This window comes from Sceloporus occidentalis, unplaced genomic scaffold, assembly GCF_023333645.1.
Source record: "Sceloporus occidentalis isolate IW3139 unplaced genomic scaffold, rSceOcc1.0.p SCAF_1, whole genome shotgun sequence".
Classification (NCBI taxonomy): Eukaryota; Metazoa; Chordata; class Lepidosauria; order Squamata; family Phrynosomatidae; genus Sceloporus; species Sceloporus occidentalis.
In genome coordinates, this window is record NW_028316981.1 from 154,188,502 (window position 1) to 154,204,364 (window position 15,863).

Genomic DNA, 15,863 nt, shown 5'->3' on the forward strand with positions numbered 1-15,863 from the left:
ATGAAAGGACCTGTGGACAGAGATGATGCTTCTGCTAGACGCTTGAAATTTTGACCCAGTCCACAGAAATCTTCAATAAAAGTGTACTCAGTGGTGCATTTCCTTTACAAAATGAACTAGGGTTTCACTGCTGTTGATACACAAAGATGCAAACGTAAAGTGGGAAGTGCCTGTCGTTCTGCTCGGATCTGGCAGAGATGCATATCTAGATGTTGTCCAGATGAACATGCCCACAATCAACACAGTAGCACCCTCATTAATAAGATTTCTTCTTTTTGTTTAAAGTGTAATCAGTTTCTTTGCATCATTACAATGATGCCACTCCTTCATTGATATTAATACCTCTTTTGTGATATGTGATAAAGTAGCAACAGGGGGGAAATTATGGGAGTATCATCAGTGTTGAAACAGAAAGCACAGTAAAATAAGGCTTTTCATGGAAGGAAGAAAGAAGAGCCTTTGTGGTACATGTACAAAAGAGCTGATGACCAACCGCTACGTTCCTTTGAGACAAACCCTTTGACATGAATAAGAGGAATATTTCAAGTATAATTTTATAAATGTCAATCAGTGATATCACCTGCATCTCTCTGGGCCCATCCAGATGACTTGGAAAAACCAGAAAGTCCTTGGTTTTATTTCTGTGTTTTCTGACCCCCACCCCCATTCCTAGTATCTACAGGACATTTTCCTGAAGTATCTTCAGGGAACTTTTATTCCCACTCTCCAATCAATTTAAATGAAACCAGCATTTCCCAAAATGAAATATCCCTCCTCATGGCAGTGTGTTTCCATTCCGTCCAGTGCTTTTGGATCTGTCACTCCAAATGACAGATCAGATAGATGTGATGGCCAGGAATGCTTACTGTCCCTCCCTAGAGCTGGAGAAAACATAAAGATGGTAATTCACACTCTGGTAACCTCAAAGCTGGACTTCCGTAATGTGCTGTTCATTGGGCTACCTCTGTACCAAGTTCAGAAACTTCAGTTAGTTAAAAAAATAAAAAGCAGCCAGATTGATTACTAGGACTTCCAGGAGTGATCACATTACACCAGTATTAAAATCACTCCACTTGCTGCCAGTTAGTTTCTGGGCAAGTTACAAAGTGTTTGTTATTACCTTTAAAGCCCAACATGGTTTGGGTCTAGGTTACCTACAGGATAGTCTCTACCTTGTATGCAGAGGTCCTCTGGTGGACATTTACTCTAATCAGCCAGGACTAGGTTGGCAATAGTCAGCCAGAAGACATTTTCTTCAGCGACCCCTATACTACATATAACCTTCCAGAGGAGATTCATCAGCTGAATACGCTGTCTGAATTTAAAAGAGCGTTGAAGACCTCTTCCAGCAGGCTCATCCAGATGATTTTTACATTGTGAATTTTAAGTGATGAATTGTAGATGTGGATTGTTTTAATATGTACACGTATTATTTGTCCTTTTAAACTGATGTATGTTTTAACAGATGTGCTTTAGGTGATGTTGTTTGTTTAATTTTTTGTCCCCTGCCTCAATCCATGGGGAGAGGTGGGTAAGAAATGATGATAATGATGATGACAATGATGATGATCATCATCATCATCACCATCACCATGTTAGGTAAGATGGCCACTTCCAAAAATATATGGCAAGTGTTCCCAAGATAGCAGATTCAACAGAGATCAAGTAAGGAAAAGAAGATTGCTTGCAATAAAAGAAAATAACCCCAATGCTTAACTGGTATATAATTACAATCATTGGGAGGGAGTGACACAAAGGTGGGAGGGAAGCCCAGGATATTAAAAAAAAGAGTTTGGATGCAAAGCCATAAATATGCAAGTAAAATTAAAGCAAAAATAACTGAATGATCTTGATACTTCTAGGGACTTTTTCCTGTCTGGAAGAACAACGTAAAACATTTGTTTATGTCTTGCCAAGGCACAGAGTTCCCAAAACAAGAACATATGTGTAGAACATATGTGTGGCATACAAGAGAGCCAGCATAGTGTAGTGGTTTGAACAGTGGGCTATGACTCTGGAGACCAGGGTTTGAATCTCTGCTTGGCCATGGAAACCCACTGGGTGACTTTGGTCAACCACCTTCTCTCAGCCTGTGAGGAAGTCAGTGGCAAGCCTCTTCTGAACAAATCTTGCCAGAAAACCCCTTAGGGTCACCATAAGTTGGAAATGACTTGAAGGCACACAACAACAATAACCCTCTGTTCATGAGTGGCAAACATCCCCTGGGCCTTCAACATTCACAGCAGGCCTGAACACCTTGAGAGAGTCTCTTCCTGTCCCAGAGGTCCTATGTGGCTGTCCAAAATACATATTGGCAGTTTTGTTGATATACAGTCCCAAGATCTCTTATTTTACAGATATACTGCCCCTGTACATGGGGATTCCATTTAGCTGTCACATTATCTGTGGTGTGGGAACATTACAGTTATGTGCATTAGTAATATGAGTTGCTAAAATTTCATTTCACTATATCTAAGCAAAACATCATAAAAATGGAATAATGAGACTGCTAAATCTTGAACAGTAGGACTGAATCAATAAATTTCACTTTATGTCTGATCCTCATTCAATTTCAGAGATGACTCCATCTTTAAGAAGAATATCTGAGGACAGAGATAAGAAATCCAAGAGTCCACTAAAAACTTCCAAAAAGAATTAGCCTTTGTAGTACTTGATTTCAAGCCAAACATTGACTATTCATTGCCAAATACTATTTACCATTCCGTAAGATGTTGAAGACACACACACACACACACACACACACACACACACACACACACACGATGTTCATTGCAAGTGAAGGTAAATATTTATCTTGCCTAGTTGTAACTGAAGGTCACTCTACATTTCCCTGAGGAATGGATTTTTAAAAAACCAAAATGAAACAAGCTCTTCTGCCTCAGATGGCTGATTTATATCCATCTGAAATCCTCCAGAATGATTCTAGTTTGCAAACAGCAATCTCTGCAAAAATAATAAATGAACAAAGGAATACATCTTCTAGAAGATGACCCCTCCCCTCAAAAAATGAATGCATCTTCCTCTTAATTACAACTGATCCAAAACCATCTGTCTTTTTGTTTGGTTATTCTGAACTACAGTAGTTCACTGGAAGCTCATATAAGAGATGGTGGTAGAGAGAAAAGTCTATGGATACCTACAACAAAAATACCATGGAGAAGTTACTGGGGGGACAACAACTCACAGAAGCCCTCAGCCTGCATGGCCAATGTAGCAGACATTGGTCATGCTGGCTGAGAGACTCTAGGAGTTGTAGTTCCAAAACAATACTTTTCCAAATTCTGTTTGCACCATAGCCCTTGGACTCTCTCTCTCTCTCTCTCTCTCTCTGTGTGTGTGTGAATGGAAGGTAAGGTCTGACACATTACTTCAGATTACTGACACATTCACATCAGAGGTGAAAATAAGAAATATGGCCCAGGACTGAGGTAAATGGACAAAGACCTGAGGAATTGGAAGCAGAGTTGTAGCTGCCATTGTTGCTGATGGCAGGGAGCTTGCCTAAAGCCTAACCTCACTGAATTGAATCAAACAGTCTATTCCATGGGTAGCAAATTAACCTATAAATCTCCATCAGGGGACAGGGAGGAGACTGCAAATGTATCTCTCAAACCAGACTTTAAAAGACTAACATAAACTCCCAGCTCTGAGCTCTGCTCAGCAGGCAAGAAGATGTTGGTGTGGGTGCGTGTGCATGCATATCAAGTTATGTTTTTAAAATACTCTTAAAAATGAGCATTGAGTAGCATTGTGTAGGAAGGAGGAAGTGTACAAACCTCTGAAAGGGATCTCTGTTGGCTGCCTTCACTTGGGAAACTGAAGGTACTGGTGAAGCAGACTAAATACAACATTACTTTGTATCATGAGGACCTCCCATATATTAACCTTCAGGCTAACATTTCGGAGGCAAATAATTAATTGGGTTACTCAGCAACAATGGCAGCAGTTACATTGTCAAAGGAGTCAGCTATGAATCTATGGACTTTATAACATGGGGGGAAATTGTGGGTTTAAAAAGGCATTTTCCTGGGACAATCGCGTGATCGTGGCAACTATTTTCACTTAGAGCAGACTGGTGGCGCAGTGGTTAAATGCCTGTACTGCAGCCATTCACTCAAAACCACAAGGTTGCGAGTTCAAGACCAGCAAAAGGGCCCAAGGTCGACTCAGGCTTGCATCCTTCCGAGGTCGCTAAAATGAATACCCAGACTGTTGGGGGCAAATTAGCTTACTTGCTAATTAGCTTACTTGCTGTTCACCGCTATGATCTTTGGAATAGCGGTATATAAATAAAACAAATTATTATTATTATTATCCTGGAAAGAACCAGGAATGCTCCAGCAACAAATCATTAATGGGATTTCCCATTGAATTATTTGTTGCAGGAGCATTCCTGGTTCTTCTTGGGATAAGTCCTCTGTAATCGTGATGTTGTGTGAGAATCTTTGCCATGATTGTGTGACTGTCCTGGGAAAACGCCTTTTAAAACCCTCAATTTCCCCCGTGTAATAAAGTCTGAAGTCAGTATCCCCAAAATGTAAATAGGATTTTCTTCTAACACAGAGCCAGCCCAGGTTTGAGGAGAATTTTAGCAAAATTAGCCCCATTCCTCCCTGGTGGTAACCCAACTGCTTTACTAAATTTCTTGTAATTCCCTGGAACACCCAACACAGCATCTTTTCAGGCATTCTGGGAGATCTGAAACGAAAGATACGGAAAACAGGGGTGGGTGGGGAATAACAATGAAAGTCTCATTCCTCACAGGGCTAGAAACTAAGATGAATGAGGAAGAATATTCAAAGGGGCACTAAGAGGCCATTCATGTCCACCCCACATCAGCAGTCTTCAGCAAAAAGCAACGAAATGGGCAGGACCTGCAAGAAGGAAACCTTTCATTAACCTTGGAAAGGAACTTTGCTGAATGGATCTTGCCTGTCAGTCAATATTTTGGAAGGATATTGGCAAAAAAGGAAGAACCATGTTCAGTAATTTAGCTTTATATAGTGTCAACGGGGCTGTGTGCAAAAGGTCCATATAGATATGCACACCTCACTGAATATTAGTTACGGTTGTTTCGTAAGTAATGATACAGGCAGGATAGTGCATATTCTTTTCTAGAAGTAGAATTCAAGGGTTTTTTTTCTGGGTACAACATTTCACAAAGAAAATTCACAGAAAAATCTGAAAATTTAGAACCTTCTTCCATATATTTTAGGAATGGCTGGAATGTAAAACAAATGCTATTGGTTGCTTTGTATGTGTGCTCTAATGCACAGATGACACTGGCTGTACCTACAGTGCAGAATTAATGCCATTTGACCCCACTTTAACCGCCATGGTTCAATGCTATGGAATGCTGAGATTTGTAGTTTTGTAAGATATTTAGCTTCCTCAATCAGATAGCTCTGGTTCCAAAACAAACTATGAATCCCAAGATTCTGTAGGATGGAGCCATGGCAGTTAAATCAGTGTCAAACTACAGCCATTGTCCAAAGTTGTGTCAAAACTGTAACAACGACTGAATTAAACACATGTTTTATTTATTCATTTATGTATTTATATTCCACTTATCTCCCATTAGGGATCCTAATGCCACTCACACCCGATATTAAAATTATACAGCTAAAAACATTCTGAAATACAAAAAATTGTATTATTCTTATTATTACTTAATTTGTATTATGCTTATTCAACAGCTTAGAAATCCACTAAAAGAAGCAACAACACTATTGTCGTCTGGTACTTAGTTTTGTCCATCTCACCAGATATCCCTTTCAGCCTATGCAAAAGGTGCTCTGGGATAGATCATGCCCAACAGAGGAAAATACCTCCCCTCCATTTTTTTCTGGGCCAGACTACTCTGGACTGGGATATTCTGGATTTCAAGGTCCTTGTAAAGTGCCCCATCTTCATGTGGGGCCCTCCTGGCTCTCCCATTAGGTAGAGAACATATCGAAAGAATATTGGAATACTCAAGTGGTAGGGAGGGACACCTTTGTCAAAAGCAAATGCCAAGCTAAAACCTAACCTATTTCTCAGGTTACATATTCAGCTTATATTGGCTATATAGCAAAATAAATCAAAATCTAAAATCCAAAAAGGAATGATACCCTTATTGGCCAGCCAAAATGCACAAAATACAGAATGCAAGCTTTCAAAGCTCCTCAGAAGTCTTCATCAAAATACGTTAGAAAATCAGCAGCCACAACAACTATGGAAACAGAGGCCTGTGATACCTACATCACCATCTTTCTTCCTCCTGTATGATTTTTTAAATATATTTTGCCTGATGAAGAAGCCTATGGGACTTCAAAAGCTTGCCTTTTTGGAATCGGAGAGCTAAAATGATAGCTGGGCTTTAGTGGTACAGTGCAAAACAGGGGAAAAAACAATAGCAATTAAGAAAGAAGTTGTGTTGAAACCACTGCTAATGGTGAGCATCACTTTGAGGAAATTGTTGGAGAACATCTCCTCCCTTTCCCTGCCCAAGGAATTTGGTGAATCTAGCATTTCCCACAAATAGAGCAAGGAATTTCAAGAGGTCATCCGTGCACAGCTATAACTTAAATCCATTATGTTTTGTGAGCCATCTAGGTCACTTTGTTGTTGGGCAGTCTATATAAATATCATGAACAAATAAAATATTTGGATGCTGTGTCAGTGGGACCAATTCTTCTCTCGTACCAAAATGTCTTCAGTCAGCCCTGGAATTAGGATGTGGCTTCCCCAGGTGCAAAGAGAACATCTGTCTGATAAATGAAATCCATCCTTTTTTGAAAGCAGCACCTTTTGGTCTCCTGGTCCACCCCTGGAAATATTTTTAAAAGTGAATGCTTGATTGCTTGTTTATGCTCCTCCAGACGTCTGAAAAATAAGGCCCTCCCTAACCCACTTTGTATGCAGGCAAGTGAAACAAACAGCCTCTTCTTTTCTGGTTCATGGGCCAGACTTTTACCAAGGTGGGTTCTCCCCACCTCCACCCCTTTTGCAGAAATGGGCTGATCTTTCTTTTTGTTTTGCACCCTGAAGGTCTTATTTATTTGCAGCTGATTTTTAAAAATATCATCAAGCATATTTTTTAAATAAAAAATACTGATATGCTTTTGCATTTGAGTGAGGAAAGAAAAATATTCACCCATTTTTTAAAAAAATTAGACTCCTTTAATGATGTTGTGCAAGGGATTCTTTATTATTGTTATTTTTTCTTGTTTCATAATTAACCTGGGAACTCTAAGAATTCACGTGCTGAACATCAGTTTGAAGAAACACTTCCAGTAATCCTCTCTAGGTACAAAGCTGTGTTGCCTCATCCTGCTTTTGGGACTTTGTTGCTATTTGGGGGAAAGCTATTTCTAAATCTGAAGAACAATGTTGCATTTATATAGCATCTTTTTTTCTGAAAAAGACTCAGCAGAATTTCTGCAAAGAAGATTTGAGAGAGAGAGAGAGAGAGAAGGAGGAGAGAGGATCAGTGTGGAAAAACATGTGGTCTATGGGGCACATGTGGCGTTGGCTTGTTTTTGTGGCCTCTGATGCCCCCCTGCATCTATAACATGGTACAAAACTTTACATTCAGTACATCTGAGAGAAGAATGGTTCTCCAGATGTTTTGCACTTCAGCTCCTATAATTCCTGACTGTTGGTCAAGTTGGCTGGGGTTTCTGGGATCTGAAGTCCAAACAAATGGGGGACCAAATGTTGGGAAACACTGAATTGGATAATAAATTCATGAGATTTTAAAAAGAGTCATGCCTCCAAGTAGTGAAAAATGTTTGTTTGTCATAGCATGTGATTTTCCTTACCCATACAATTTGTGTTTAGTGTGCTTTGTTCTGTGATTGGTCATCAAAAATAAATATGGACTTATTATATAAGCCCTGGTGGCGCAGTGGTTAAATGCCTATACTGCAGCCATTCACTCAAAACCACAAGGTTGCGAGTTCAAGACCAGCAAAAGGGCCCAAGCTCGACTCAGGCTTGCATCCTTCCGAGGTCGCTAAAATGAGTACCCAGACTGTTGGGGGCAAATTAGCTTACTTGCTAATTAGCTTACTTGCTGTTCACCGCTATGATCTTTGGAATAGCGGTATATAAATAAAACAAATTATTATTATTATTATTATTATTATTATTATTAGTCTAATTGTGAAGCATGTATCTCTGCGAAAGTCTCATGGTGGGAAGGAAAATGGGTTAATTGGGTGAAATATGCATTTCCCCTAAAGGTAGAAAACTGTATCACTATGCACTTCCACAGATGAAGAGAGTCATGACTAATGTTTTGATCTATCATACCCTTTCTTTTTAATTTCCTAATAGTTGTACTTCATTGGTTTTGAAGGTTTCCTGGGCAGTGGCAAGCACAAGTTCCAAAAAACTGTGCATTCTGGGAGCAGAGGATGCTCAAAGCCTAATCTGAATAGTCATGATGCAGAGTTGCTCCCTGACTCTTAGAAGGAGTCTAGCCCCTCTCTTATGCCAGCCCAAAACTGATATAGCTTACCTCCCAATTTTTTTTTTCAGTATGGAGGGGTAAAAGAAGAAAAAACTATTCAATAATTATACATTAAAATTGTTTTAATTTGTTTAGCCTGTTTGCCAGAGACCTAAGCTTCACAGATATCTTCTGATATACAGCCGGATATAAATATTTAGGGACTGTATTCATGGGTCAAAATGCCCATTTCCCCCTCAGCCTGGCATTGTACTGTTCAAATGATGCAGGCCAAGAGCCTCAGGCTGGACATGGGTAGACCAGATGCCATTTTGGTAGATTTGGCCCAAACATGGTTCAACTGGACCAGTTTTAAATAACCAGCTATTTGCAGTGGAGTTTCCCAGAAACTCTGCCAACAGTGGTAGTGTAGATGACCATGCACCCTCTTACTTGCTAACATCATTGTTGTTCTCATTGTAGGCACCAGTTGTAATCCGTGATGTCAGAAGTGGGTGTTTGACCATGTGGGTGAAGCACGGTTTTCTGTTTTTGTGCTTTTGGGTTGTGACAGGGGAAGACTACAACGGGGGTGACCTGTCATATCCTACCTGTCATATCCTGCATTTGTGCCCTTGGTCAATCAGTCAAACAAATTGTTGGACTGAAAAAGGTATCCAAACTACCTTTCATCATTTCTTCTCCAGCATGCGTGAAGCTGCCAGGATTTGGCTATGGCTGTAAATCTACCTCCTGATTTCATTTAAGATTTCACTGTATATTGTCCACCAGTGTTGTACCCGTGGCCAAGAATGTTCTATAATATTTGCTTACAACTTGTGCTCAGAAAGGACCCTCTGCAACATTAATTGACACGTTTCTTCTTGCTGGTTCAGTCTGTGTTACTGCTTCCCATGTAGCTTTGAGGATTAGTGATGGATTGTCTCTCAAGCAATCAGTTTCTATTCCCTAATGCTGATAGCAAGGTTTTAATTACTAGTTTTCTTTCATAACACTTTCATCCTTTTTTTTCTTTTATATCAAATAGCCCTGTTTCACTATAAAAGAAAGAAAGGAGGGGAAAATAACACAAAACCAGTAAATTAAAGCCCACAAAAGGGGGGGGGGGGAGGGAGGCTGATATTCAGGGCACATTCCCACTTACAAATAAATCACTTTGTGATTGGTTTGGGAGTGGAGCATGGTTCACACTACATTTGCCCCAATCACATTTTCTTGCTGCAAAATAAAATAAAAGAACCCACTTGTCGTTCACATTTATGAATGAATCGATTCAAAATGGACCCACTCCAGCCAGCCAAATGTCAAATTTAAATTGATTCCCATCTGCATCTGGTTCCCACTTGCACGGAATCGATTTATCCAAAAAGACGTGGAAGAAATTAGTGTCAAAAAGACATGGGTTAAATGGGTCTAGTGCAGGCCCCCCCTCTCCGTATCACTTCAGCAATTCAGTTCAAGTACGATCCATGGTCATTTAAATTGGTTCATTTGCAATCCAGTTTAAAAGATAGTGGGAATGAGGCCTCAGTATTGCATTTACAGATTCTTAACTCAGAACTTGTCTATATGAACCAAAAGCCCCCCCCCCCAAATTCTGGGGTTATTCTCTTTTGACAACTCATAGCCCCAGACCCAATTCAGATGCAAGCAGTCAATACAATGTCCAGCACATTCAGCACCAGAACCAGGATATAACGACCTTAAAAAAACACATTTGAAAAACACACCTCTTACTCTGGATCTTGAGCCCTCCATGTCAACACCAGGATGATTGTTTGAATGAGTGTCTCACTGACCCACCCAGCACATTCCCCACATTTGCCAGTTGTTTGCTCTGAGTTCAGAATGAGATGCTCATCAATGTGATCATTGCTTGGTGCCATGTTCTGACTCCAGACATGAGAAACCTGTGGCAGTGGATGCACCAGGCAGCTCAGCAGGACACAGCAGCTCAGCAGCTCAGCCACTCACACTGGTGCAGAAATGAGGTCCAGGTAATGCGGGGAGGTTGGGGTGGCTCTGAAACCAAGATATTTTGGGCTGTTTCCAGAGTATCCTAGTCAGTGTAGATGAGGCTCCAGAGTTATACATTCAAAACTAATCGATATTCAGTAAGACTACACAATCTCAATGCAAACTTACATAAATGCCACCCCAGCCCATCTTAAGAGCCAGCAGACAGATCAGGCAAAGGAGGTGTCCTCAACTTTTGATCATGACACAGGAAGGACAACATGGATGCCATCCTCTTTCTGCCCTGATCCGAAGCTGAATGGGCCTCCTTTGTCTGATCTGGCAGCTGAGTCAAGATGAATGAAGGGTGGAAGTGGTCAGGCCAGGAGATGCTACTATGGCTGCATCTACACTGCAGAATTAATGCATTTTGACACCACTTTAAGAGCCATGCCTCAGTGCTATGGAATTCTAGGAACTGTAGTTTTGTGAGACATTTAGCCAAGTTCTGGTGCCACAACAAACTAAAATTCCCAGAATTCCATAGCACTGAACCATGGAAGTTAAAGTGGTATCAAACTAGATTATTTCTGCAGTATGCAGTCTTAGGTACACAGATATTACTAAGTCCATAGATATATGTAAGCAACTGCTTAGGGATTCAAGCAAATCTTTTTATATATTTTTATTTTATATACTTAACTGTCAGCAACATTCAGTTTATTTTATAAAGAACAGAGAATCATAAAAATGTAAAATACTAACTAAATATCTAGCCACAATGCCCCCTGACTGTTTATCCTGTGATGAACTCTCCTCACTACCATTTTCTCTGGAACATGTTAAGTTGTGATTATACAGAAAGGACATGTGATGGTGTAGAAGCATAACTTTGCTAACCCTCTTACCAGGCAAGTACTTTATTGTAAATCCTCTTGGTTGTGACCAATTCTCTCATTCCTTCTTCTTTTTACATAATTTATACAATGGGGTGTATTAAAGTGGCTTTTTATAAACACGGCACATGAGGTGGATGGTTGGCGCCACATTTAAGTCCTTCTGTACCCTAAATCTCCACAAAGTCTCTTGTATAAACACTTCTGTTCTAAAAATGAACACAAAAACCAGGCATATTTGGTGGCATTATTGCAGGTACTAAAAATATCAGGTTAACACTGACAGAAAACTGGGCCATGCTATAAGTAGGTGAACATGAGGGTCCTACAACTAAGATAAATCAGCCAGAGTTTTGGAAGATGGACCATGCTGTTTGTGTTGTCATCTATTTATACATATAGTGCCATTTATGTATGGCTAGTGTGCTATAGAGAAGACCTTTTTTAAAAAAGGCAAACCTTCTGGATTAAGGAGTTAAAAAAGAACTTTGAAGAGTTTTATTTTATTTCAAGAGATTAATTTCATGAGTCATCAAAAAAGAATGGTTAGAAAATTGAGGATTTCTTAAATACAAATATGCTCTTAAGCATATCATTCATATTTCTCATTATCCATATTTCTTATCACTTATTGATTCCATCAAAAGGAAGGAATGCTTTGATCTCATGGTGTCATTCATTTGATTTTATATCCCCAGATGACTTGTCATATAACCTGTTGCCTATTTTATAATCTCAACAACCTGTGGGTTAGTCTGCATCCTACATCCCAATGACTCTTTGAGGTTGGTTGGGAGATAAAGGTGACTTGGGGTGCACCTACACTGTATAAATAATGCAGTTTGACACAACTTTAACTGCAATGGTTTCATTCTACAGAATCCTGGGATTTGTAGTTTTGTCAAGTACCCACACTTTCTGGAAGAGGCGGCTAAAGGCCTTGTAAAAGTACAGATTCTAGATTCCAGATTCCATAGGATGGAGCTACAGCACTTAAAGTAGTGTCAAACTGCACTATTTCTACACTGTAGATATACCATCAGTTAACATGTTAGGCCTTTTAACTCAGGTCCCATCCTGCTATCCCATTTCAAAATCTGCTTTTGAATAAGCTATAGCATGTATGTTTAAGCAAAACCCACGTGTAGACATTATCCCCAACCAGAAGCTGGAAATGTTATTTTGGAGGGGCTGCAATGCCCAAAATCCACCAAATGGCATGACCATATCATCTTTCTTTCTTTCTTTCTTTCTTTCTTTCTTTCTTTCTTTTTAAAATCACTTTTTCATGCTCAGCTCTATATTCTTTGAAAACAACGTGAGATGGACATGCAGGGTAGTGCACGCAAGTCTTAAGGGTCGACATTCCTTATAGTTCCACTCCTGACCATTATGCAAACAGCGTGAATGTCTGGAAGCTGATTGTAAGCCCTTTTGGCAGATTCTAAGCCCCCCAGAAGCCTTCCCACAATCAGGTAACTTCTGTTATCAGGGCTCATAATCACAAGGAGGCTGGGTGCACTTTAGATCACTGTAGTAAATGTGTAAACGTCATAAGAGAATAAAAAGAAGTCTGCTGAATATGATTAAAGGTCTATGCCATCCAGCTTTCTGTTTGCACAGTAGCTAAGCAGAAGAATTCCATAAACAGGACATGCATGTAATAGCAAACTCCATCTTAATATCCACATGCAGCTGTTACATAGAAACATATTGCCTCTGATATCGGATGTGGGATATAGTCATCCTGATTAATTGCCCTTGATGTCTCCAGCCTTAGTGAATTGATCTAATCTCACTTTAAAGCCACCCAATTGACAGATATCACTAAACCCTGTGACAAAGAATGCCACAGTTTAACTATGACCTACATAAAAAAAATTACACTCCTCTCTCCATATTTGTGGCACTGACTTTTGTGGATTTGATTATTGAAGTATTTTATTAATATGTTCTCTCTAGGAATAGCTAGGTCCTCCAGAACACCTCTATGGTCAACTTTAACCAAAAGTCACACTGAAGGATCTAGAGATTCCTAGAGAGAACACTCCTCTAGGCATCTGTAGCTCCTCCAGTGCAATTCTATGGTCAATGTCTGGCAGATGTTGATCACATTGTTGCACTGGAGGACCTATAGATTCCTAGAGGTGTTATCTCAGGTTAAAACATAGTGTTTTTGTTATTTGCAGTTTTTCTACATTCACTGGGGTCCTGTGCCCCTAATCCCAGCAAATGTGAAGGGATGAGTGTAATTCCTTTTTGTTGTTATTGTGTCCCATCAGGTCATTTATGACTTATAGTGACTTTAAGGCAAACTTATCACAGGGTTTCCTTGGCAAAGGTTTTTGCCATTGACTTCCTTTGAGGCTGAGAGAGTGTGATTTGCTCAAAGTTTCCATGTTCAAGTGAGATTTTGAACCCTGATTTCTTACAGTTGTAGTTCAACACTGAGATCACTGCACTGCTGTCCTGAATCTGCTACCATTTAGTCAGGAGTGGTTCTGGCAAGGCTGGTGAAGACACTAGCGTGGTACATCTTCCAAAAAATGTAAGAGCCTGAATCCTGTGCTTGGTGGCTCCCAGCTTTAGAAGACTTTTTTATTCAGTTGTTTAATGGTGAGTCAATATTTGCATAAATCTCATTTATTCTGTTGGGCTATGTGGGGTGGGTGAATGTTTTGTTTCATCTGGATTTTTTTTTTTAAAAAAATAAGAATTTGCCAAAGTGATCTCAAAGAAACAAGTGGACAGATACATAAATGCAGGTTAAAGTACTTGAGTGCTAAATGCTTAAAAGTATGGGTATGAATTGTTGGGTTTTCAGCCTTACATGTGGAGCTGAATTGGGATTACCACCTCCCTCCCACCCCCATCCCCCAGAAAGGTTCCTCTTCTTTCACATCTGTATAGCAAATACAGCATGATAGTCTCTATGCTGGGAATATGTGTACTGGATTTTCAGGATTCAGGATTTTCTCAGCCAAAGGGTGTGTGTCAGTTCATTTTTTATCAATCTCACAAATTTTGCTAATTCCTTTATATGTGAATTTGAGGGTTTTTTAAAAAAAAATTGGAGAGATTTCCCCCATCTTTATAATCTACTCAATCAAGAATTATATCAAATATTTAAAAGAACAGCACCCATATATTTCCCTTCTGAATTCTTACAAAATAAGCAGACCTCACTGAGAGCTCATGGAACTTTCCATACAACAAAGTCAAAACATTCTGTCTTACTAGCTTTTATTTAGTAATAAAACTTCGTGAATTTTAACTACTTTTTGTATTTTCTAGCCACAATTGCTTCAACATATAATATTTGAGCACTGTATTCAATCCCTTCCCTGTCCTGGGCCAGTATAAAGTGAAAAGCAAAGGAAAGAAGTTAATATTTTTCATTGCAACTGAAGCATTTTCATTAATCTCACAAAGAACTGGAATCATAGATGCATCTATAAAACTGATAACTCTGGAGTTGGTGGTTATAACCCAAACATACCAACTGTCTCCTTTGTGTTCATTTTTAAATTGGTTACACTAAGGAGAATATAAAATGAAAAAGGCTTATAGTCTAAACATAAAAAGGTTAGATTGGATTACACTTCCATGGCTTGGCATGACTATGTTTGTGTCTGATTCCACTGCTATCCATTTTACTAGTCTCTCTCTCTTGGATGGAAAAATATATATATACTTTTTTGCACTGTGGCAGCATTGGATTACTTTTAATTTCTCCTCTTTTAAAAACCCAGGCACTATTCTTGTAACATGGGATGTAGCATGTTGGGGGAAAGGAGGCTGTCCCCTTCCTCAGGATATAAAACAATGCACAACTTCTGTGGCTTTACTTTTCAGGAGACAGTGTTTTAAAGTGTAACTCTCCAATTGTTTGACTTGTGGAGATACAAAGGAGAACATGCAGGCAGGAAGCCAGTCTGGATCTCTTGTTATATTTCTAGCTGTTTTGTAGAGCTGATCATACCTGCTCCCCAAACTGTCCCAATTTTGCAGGGACAGTACAAATTAAATCTCTAAAATCCTACTATTCCAGCTGCTTTTACAATGACCCAGTTTCTCTCTTTTCCTCCCACTTTCACTCTGTAGCTTCAGCATACTCGAACTAATGCAAACAGAGTTAAAATTGCAAAAGCAGTTTGCACTCCATTAACTAAGGAGAAAGAGGAGTGGAGGGAATGGAATCCTTCCCTTTCCAGTTGACTCAGTCAAAAGCGAACTGCTGCAGCCTCTCCTTTCTTGCATGTTCTTCCACCTAAATAACTCTTCCTTTTTTGACCATGCTCTGGTGTTGACTTCTCAGTATCCATCTGTGAAATGCTAGAGAGTATGGTTGATTAGCAAAAGTTTCTGATTCTACCTTGTGTGACAACAGAAGCAGCAACAATAGCAACCCAATTCCACCATGCAATCCTATGGGACTTAAGTCCTACCCAAGTAAATGTCCACTGTAGCCAACATTAGCTAGCTGAATCAAAGAAAATGGGGATGGTTGTAAGGTAGGATGGAGACCCTAGGAA